The 8,204-nt window shown below is 31.4% G+C and overlaps 2 long non-coding RNA genes across 4 annotated transcripts; both read right to left on the bottom strand.

Annotated features, from left to right (window-relative positions):
• Positions 1-784: 784 nt before the first annotated feature.
• LOC121777416 lies at positions 785-5,775 on the bottom strand. 3 transcript variants are annotated; one of them, XR_006045500.1, is made up of 10 exons: positions 5,736-5,775; positions 5,420-5,521; positions 4,700-4,891; positions 4,166-4,184; positions 3,543-3,648; positions 2,779-2,814; positions 2,159-2,337; positions 1,567-1,627; positions 1,408-1,494; positions 785-1,199 (listed from the first exon to the last, which is right to left on the bottom strand). It is a non-coding gene; the product is annotated as an uncharacterized LOC121777416 (long non-coding RNA). The 3 variants fall into 3 exon arrangements; XR_006045499.1 differs by having other exon boundaries at positions 1,408-1,627; XR_006045501.1 differs by having other exon boundaries at positions 1,408-1,627; positions 3,543-3,641.
• A 417-nt stretch (positions 5,776-6,192) lies between these two features.
• LOC121777417 lies at positions 6,193-7,168 on the bottom strand. Its single transcript, XR_006045502.1, has 3 exons — positions 7,117-7,168; positions 6,364-6,955; positions 6,193-6,239 (listed from the first exon to the last, which is right to left on the bottom strand). It is a non-coding gene; the product is annotated as an uncharacterized LOC121777417 (long non-coding RNA).
• Between the last annotated feature and the right edge of the window lie 1,036 nt (positions 7,169-8,204).

Below are 8,204 nucleotides of genomic sequence, written 5' to 3'. Positions count from 1 at the left end.
ACCCACATTGCACATATTTTAAACCAAATATACACTATATACAAATACACACTAACATTACATAAACTATACACACGATACCCACATTACACATTTTAAACCAAATATACACTAGACATACATACAGAAAATGCACATTATACATAATACACAAAGTGTAACACACAACACATTATAAAAAATATACAAAAAGCTACACAAAAAAAACACAATATATATGCTACAAAAACACACAATACACATGTACAAAAAATACACACATATCATACACACTAATACACAAAATTCACATTCTATACACAATACAAGCACATCACACTACACACAAAATATATATACAATATACACAAAACAATACTACACAATATACACAAATACACACCATGTGCTCATAATACATATCGAACACAATACACACAATACACATACTACTCACACCACATACATTATAACAAAATAGATAGAACCCTAAAATTACACAGACTATAAACAAAATACAAACATTTCACGCACAATATACACATACTACATTATATTACACAAAATACACGCTCTATACTCAAAATACAAGCACCGCACATACACACACTACATAAATTACACATAAATGCACATTATACATTGGACACAAAATACATGTACAAAAAATACACACATATCACATAAACACACAATACACAAAATAAAAGCACTGGATACACAAAATACACGCTCTATACACAAAATACACGCTCCACACATACACACACTACATAAATTAAACATAATACACACGCCATAGACAAAATATATAAACAAAATACATACAATTCATACTCTACACAAAACAAACGTGACTAAATGCACATGCACATGCACATGCACATGCACATGCACATGCACAATGCACATGCACTATGCACATGCAAAATCCAGACACTATGTTACACACACAATACAATCACACTACAGCAAACATACACACTACAAACACTTTACAAACATATACGCACTATACAAAAATATACACACTCCACAAACTATAAACACACTAGATACACTACACTTAGGTGGCACATACTACACTCATTATGCACACGATAAATAAAAATGCAAAAAAATAATAATAAGACAACTTTTGAGGGGTTTAGATGTTTGATGTTAAACACACTTCATGGCCTGAGCACGAGTCTTTATGTCGGCTCCTCTTTGAGTTATACCTATCAAGTAAAAACTAGCATACGTAAGAAATAACCAAAAGCTTATTAATTTTAACTCGACGAATATCAGAAAAACATCAGGAAAAAATATGAGCATTTGCATCTCATAACTACGTTTAAGAGTTACGATTGTGACAAATAACTACATAGGCAATCAAAGAAATGCAAATAAATTTTCATGGTTATGATTGCACCAAACTATTATTACCTGAAAGGAAAGCACAACACATTCTTTAGGAAACTTTGATGCTGTCGCAGCAATATGGGTGACAATATAAATAACTTGTTGCAGGACCTTCTCAGTAGTCCAAGTAGTCGGTAACAACAAAGAAGTTATGTAAAAAATTTAGATTTCTAGATGCAGCACCTAAACATCTCTTGGGATCAGCATTTGCAATTCATAGCACACCTTTCATCCCTTCAACAGCCTGTTGCCAAAAAACATCAATAAGTTTCTCAAGAGAAAGCTATAATTGCCCAAATAAACGTAGAAATGACACTGGACAAACAAAACAGAATCGGAGATACTATCAGTACACAAAATTATGAAGAAAAATTAGAACAGTGGATAAACAAAGTTCTAATTCAAGCAATAAGAAAAGTGCTAATACAATTTTGAAAAACTAATAATTATATGAGATCATGTGAACATACAATTTTTAACATTTTAAGATATTACCGACTAGCATCAACGACTCAGTAATGCAATCTTGTTAGATCTTTTAAAAAAAATGTCAATCTATTTGCTTCCTCAGTATTGTACAAACTTTTCAAACTAAAATCCAAAGAATTATCTACATAGTAAGTTAGTTAAGATGTCCAAAATAGATTAAATGGGATTCGAAGACTGTTGATTCCCAATAACTAATATTAAAAAATTATCACACTATTTGGTTCTTCGGACAACTTTTTTCAAATGCATCGATTAACAAATCTGAGTAGATATTTCAAAGACATACCTAATCTTCCGAAAAGCATTCCATTGAAAAATATTCCTCATCATTACCCCCTACCCTGTTCAGGAGAACCATATTCTATGATTTTTAAAGCTTCATTCCAGTCTGTGAGCCCAACACCAGACTAAGTCTGCGGCATTGGTAGTCTATCTGTGTGGATTTCAGAAACGCCATAGTTCTCCCTGAGAGTTCAAAAAAAACATAAATTAGTAGAAAGTGAACACATCTTATAAATTATTAAGAGATGTGTTCAAGGGAAAACAGCAAATCAGTTTGGATAGTGGTGTTGATTATAGACAATCAGTAATTCAGTACATAAAAGTTTGAGTAATGATTGAATGTTGGGATGCCCATGGGTCTTGATATGTCCCCACTTTGTTCAGCTGGATCAGACCTATGGGCCAACGAGGTCATTAATAACTAATTACCATAACCAAAAAGGAAAGGACCAATGAGGTCATTAATAATTTTTCCCATTAATACTATGCAAATATAAATTATAGCAACAATTTACAATGAATGTATTGCCTTGACACACAACAATTTGGAACAGATTTGGGTCCAAAGTCATTCCTCTCGATCATTTAAGTATAGAGTATACATAAATAACAAGTTCAACATACCTCGGAGCTTCCTGACATATATCCAAATATCATCACCTACATAATTTTCAGAATTATCAGGAAAGACGATGTTCAAAACAGAAGTAATAACTATGCATTCACTCGCCACAACTTCCTTAGCTTAACAAAACTTTGGATACTGGTTGAGATATTACATTTAAAAAAAAAAGAAATTCAATCCAATTCAAAAACAGCCGAAATCACATGCCAAAGACATATAGCCAGAAGACTATTAACAACATATCACATAGACAGTTAACAAATCAGTTACCTTCTGAGCCAAGCAAGGAAGAAAGATGGTTTCCTAAACTTTTGTCATAGTGTAGCCCTCATTTCTCAACATATCCAGAAGCTCGTGAATAAATTCAAGTACCTTATCAAAGTTGTAGAAGGTCAAGAGAGATAGTTTAAATATGATAGATAAGAATTATCCGAGCATATATATTCACTGGCTGTAACATCATTAGAGAGCTAGATATTGGAAAATCAATAACAATTTGTAATTTTAGCAATTCCACAAACAAACTGAATAAACAAATGTTCTAATAACAAGTGTCTTGAGAATACTCAACAAGTATGATAACTCTCATTTTTTTTCATAATATCATTAGATAAATTCAGACAGCTAAGCACACGGCATGCTGACAAAAAAACAAATATGATAACTCTATTTTTTTCATAATATCATTACAATGAACACACATAAATATGACCTAAATATACAACTGTCATAAATAAGTTCATGCAGTAATTTGAACCCTAACCTTCAAGCCGCTCTTTCCACACAACACTTTTTAGTTGAGTAATCGTCTCTGAATCAATAAGGGATCCTAATCTGCTCCAAATCTCTTCCAAACTCATATCTGTTAGCTGTAAAGAAACTAGGTTAGTTTGTCATATATAAGAGTATCGGTTATTAAAACAATAAAGAAAGCATAATGTCATAAGCAATTATATAATATGTCTTGGTTCAATAATCAAAATATAAAATCGTCATAATAATAATAATAATTATTATTATTATTATTATTATTATTATTATTATATGTTTTTGTTTTAATTTAGTACGTAATAACTAATTAAGAAAATTTTAATGAAAATTTGAAACTGTGAATTATATTCTACTACATTCATATACTAATAATAACTATAATTATTATTATTGATATTATTATATTATTTAGAAATCTGAATCTAATTAATAAAATCATACATTATAATAATAATAAAAATATTATAATTATTATTATATTTTCATTAATGGCACGAGATTTTTTGGTGGAGTAGCTCGGTATGATAAAGTAGAATGAAGAAACGGTGATATATTTTATCAGCCCATTGTGCTACTCTTGGGATCAGCAGTTGCTTGTGACAATTCATAGCACACCTTTCATGCCTTCATCAGCCTGTTGCCAAAAACAACAATAAGTTTCTCAAGAGAAAGCTATAATTGCCCAAATAAACGTAGAAATGACATTGGACAAACAAAACAGAATCAGAGATATTATCAGTAGACAAAATTAGAAAAGTAGATAAAAAAAGTTCTAATTCAAGCATTAAGTAAAGTGCTAATACAATTTTGAAAAACCAATAATTATATGAGATCATGTGAACATACAATTTTTAACATTTTAAGATATTACTGACCAACATCAACCACTCAGTAATGCAATCTTGTTAGATCTTTTAAAAAAATGTCAGTCTATTTGCTTCCTCAGTATTGTACAAACTTTTCAAACTAAAATCCAAAGAATTGTCTACACATTAAGTTAGTTAAGATGTTCGTAATAGATTAAATGTGATTCGAAGACTATTGATTCCCCATAACTAATATTAACAAATTATCATACTATTGGTTCTTCGGACAACTTTTTTCAAATGCATCGATTAACAAATCTGAGCAGATATTTCAAAGACATACCTAATCTTCTGAAAAAAGCATTCCATTGAAAAATATTCCTCATCTTTACCCCCTACCCTGTTCAGGAGAACCATATTCTATGATTTTAGCCCAACAGCAGACTAAGCCTGCGGCATTGGTAGTCTATAATGATTGAATGTTGGGATGCCAACGGGTCTTGATAAGTCCCCACTTTGTTCAGCTGGATTAAACCTGTGGGCATTAAAAACTTATTACCATAACCAAAAAGGAAAGGACCAATGAGGTCATTAATAATTTTTCCCTTCAATATTATGCAAATATAAATTATAGAAACAGTTTACAATGAATGTCTTGCCTTGTCACACTACAATTTGGAACATATTTGGGTCCAAAGACATTCCTCTCCATCATTTCAGTATATTATAGAGTATACATAAATAACAGCAAGTTCAACATACTTAATTGTGCCTCGGTAAGGATCCTGACATATATCCAAATATCATCACCTATATAATTTGTAGAATTATCAGGAAAGACAATGTTCAAAACAAAAGTTATAACTATGCATTCACTCTCCACAACAACTTCCTTAGCTTAATAACACTTTGGAGATGCTGGTTGAGATATTACATTTTAAAATAAAAAAGAAATTCAATCCAATTCAAAAACAGCCAGAATCACATGCCAAAGACATATAGCTAGAAAAACTCTTAACAACAAATAAAAGCATATCAAATAGACAGCTAACAAATCAGTTACCTTCTCAACCAAGCCAGGAAGAAAGATGGTTTCCTCTACTTCTGTCATAGTGTAACCCTCATTTCTCAACATATCCAGAAGCTCGGGAATAATTTCAAGTACCTTATCAAAATTACAGAAGGTCAAGAGAGATAGTTTAAATATGATAGATAAGAATAATCCGAACATATATATATATGCACTAGTTGTAACATCATTAGAAAGCTAGATATTGGAAAATCAATAACAATTTGTAATTTTAGCAATTCCACAAACAAACTGAATAAACAAATGTTCTAATAACAAGTGTCTTGAGAATACTCAACAAATATGATACCTCTCATTTCTTTTTCATAATATCATTGGATAAATTCAGATAGCTAAGCACACGGCATGCTGACATAAAAAAAAAAACTAATCGAAGGTTAAAAGAAAATTTCAAGTTACAGAATAGAAACTAGAATTTATGTTGAAAGAACCTTCTGCAACATCTCAATGCCATTAACTTGATCTTTGAAGTCAGCACTTAAGAGCCTCCGATGAAGATCCTCTCGAAAGTATTTCATGACATCATTCTGTTTGAGAGGTAAAGCAAAGTCACTATCTATAAAGAATGTAAAAATAAGTCAACACTAATGGTCTAAACACCATTTACCCAAACCCAAAAGCTGACAAAAGTTCTCAAAAGTTGTATGAAGGCTTCCTCTGGGGTGTGGAAAATCTAATCCCCAAAATTAATAAAGATATCTTAAAATAGATTGGAAACCTCAAGATCTTGAATTTCCTCTATTCTCAATTCTTCAAATTTGAATCTGCGAACAATAATCCTTTCCCTGTCATCCTGCGAGAGTAACACTAAGTTAATAATCTCTTTTATTTCCAAAACAAGATACAGGCACTGTTTGCAGCCTGCAGTTACCAAAATATTTGCACCTTATTGCCCTAAAAAATAAATCTGCACCAACCTTTTTTGAATCTTTCAGGCTGATCAAAACATGTGACTGAATGTTGATGTCTTGAACAGACATGATGGATTCTTGCCTGGATCCCTTGTTAGGTACACCTCTCTGAATAAATAGGACATCAATTAACAAATAATTTATGGTTCAAAATAAAGATATTAACCAAAAAAAAACTGAAGAATGGTCCATTTCTGCTTCCATGCCGAGATTCGAGGTCGCCATGACCAATCGGTTTAGCTGTCTTTAGGGCTGCTTTCGGACATAATGCTTGACGAGACAGATCGACCAAATCAAGTAAAAACTATCATATAAGAAATAACCAAAAGCTTACTAATTATAACACAACCAACATCAGAGAAAAATATGAGCATTTGCCTCTCAAAACTACATGTAAGATTTACAACTGCTACAAATGACTACATTGCCAATAAAAAAAACTAATCGAAGGTTAAAAGAAAATGTCAAGGTACAGAATAGAAACTAGAATTTATGTTGAAAGAACCTTCTGTAATATCTCAATGCCATCAACTTGATCTTTGAAGTCAGCACTTAAGAGCCTCCGATGAAGATCCTCTCGAAAGTCACTTACAAGGATCTATAAAGAATGTAAAAACAAGTCAACACTAATGGTCTAACACCATTTACCCAAACCCAAAAGCGGACAAAAGTTCTCAAAAGTTGTATGAAGGCTTCCTCTGGGGTGTGGAAAATCTAATCCCCAAAATTAATAAAGATATCTTAAAATAGATTGGAAACCTCATGATCTTGAATTTCCTCTATTCTCAATTCTTCAAATTTGAATCTGCGAACAATAATCCTTTCCCTGTCATCCTGCGAGAGTAACACTAAGTTAATCATCTCTTTTATTTCCAAAACAAGATACAGGCACTGTTTGCAGCCTGCAGTTACCAAAATATTTGCACCTTATTGCCCTAAAAAATAAATCTGCACCAACCTTGTTCGAATCTTTCAGGCTGATCAAATTTTGTTATAATTTAGTAATAACCAATTAAGAAGATTTTAATGAAAATTTTAAGTTACATTCTAACTACATCAAAATACTAATTAATAATTATAATAATAATTATTATATTATTATTTCTTATTATTATGCTATATATTTACTTATTAAGAAAATCTTAATTTAAATAATAAAATTATGCATTATAATAATAAAAAATATTATAACAACTATTATTATGTTTTTCATTAATAATTCATTAAGAAAATCTTAAAATAATTTTAATATTATTGATTATATTAAAATTATTATTATTATTATTACTTATTTATTAATAAAATTTTAATTATCATTAGATCATTCAGCCAAGGCAGGGGGCGGCAGGGAAACTATGGCACTGTGGTTGGCACCGCCATGGCGCCACATTCATGGCGAAGTAGGGTGTTTTCGAGGGACTGTAAACTGATTCTAAAAAAAGCCCCAAGTTTTGAGTTAATTTGTCCTTTTATTTTATTAATTGGGCAGGGTTCAGGGCTAAAAACAAAGGCCATGGCACCGCCATGGCGCCTCACTCATGGCGACAAATGTTCAAAACAAAAGTAATAACTATGCATTCACTTGCCACAACTTTCATAGCTTAAGAAACAATGAATATAGTATAAAAAGTCTAAATGAACAACCCAACAATAGTAAGTTATAAGCTTATAAAGAATATTATAACCTATAGCCAAATTATTTAACACAGCTTTGGGGTGTCCCCATGTCGTTCAGCAGTTAACTTGCGACAATTTGCAAGGATTTTAACTGGCTAATTATCTGCCAACAGGAATACATGGAACGATATAGCACACAAAAACAATAAAGCACTAGAGACTTATGCAAT

The sequence above is a fragment of the Salvia splendens genome, chromosome 18 (assembly GCF_004379255.2).
Source record: "Salvia splendens isolate huo1 chromosome 18, SspV2, whole genome shotgun sequence".
NCBI classification, from domain to species: domain Eukaryota; kingdom Viridiplantae; phylum Streptophyta; class Magnoliopsida; order Lamiales; family Lamiaceae; genus Salvia; species Salvia splendens.
This window is presented reverse-complemented; position numbering and strand designations above follow the sequence as displayed.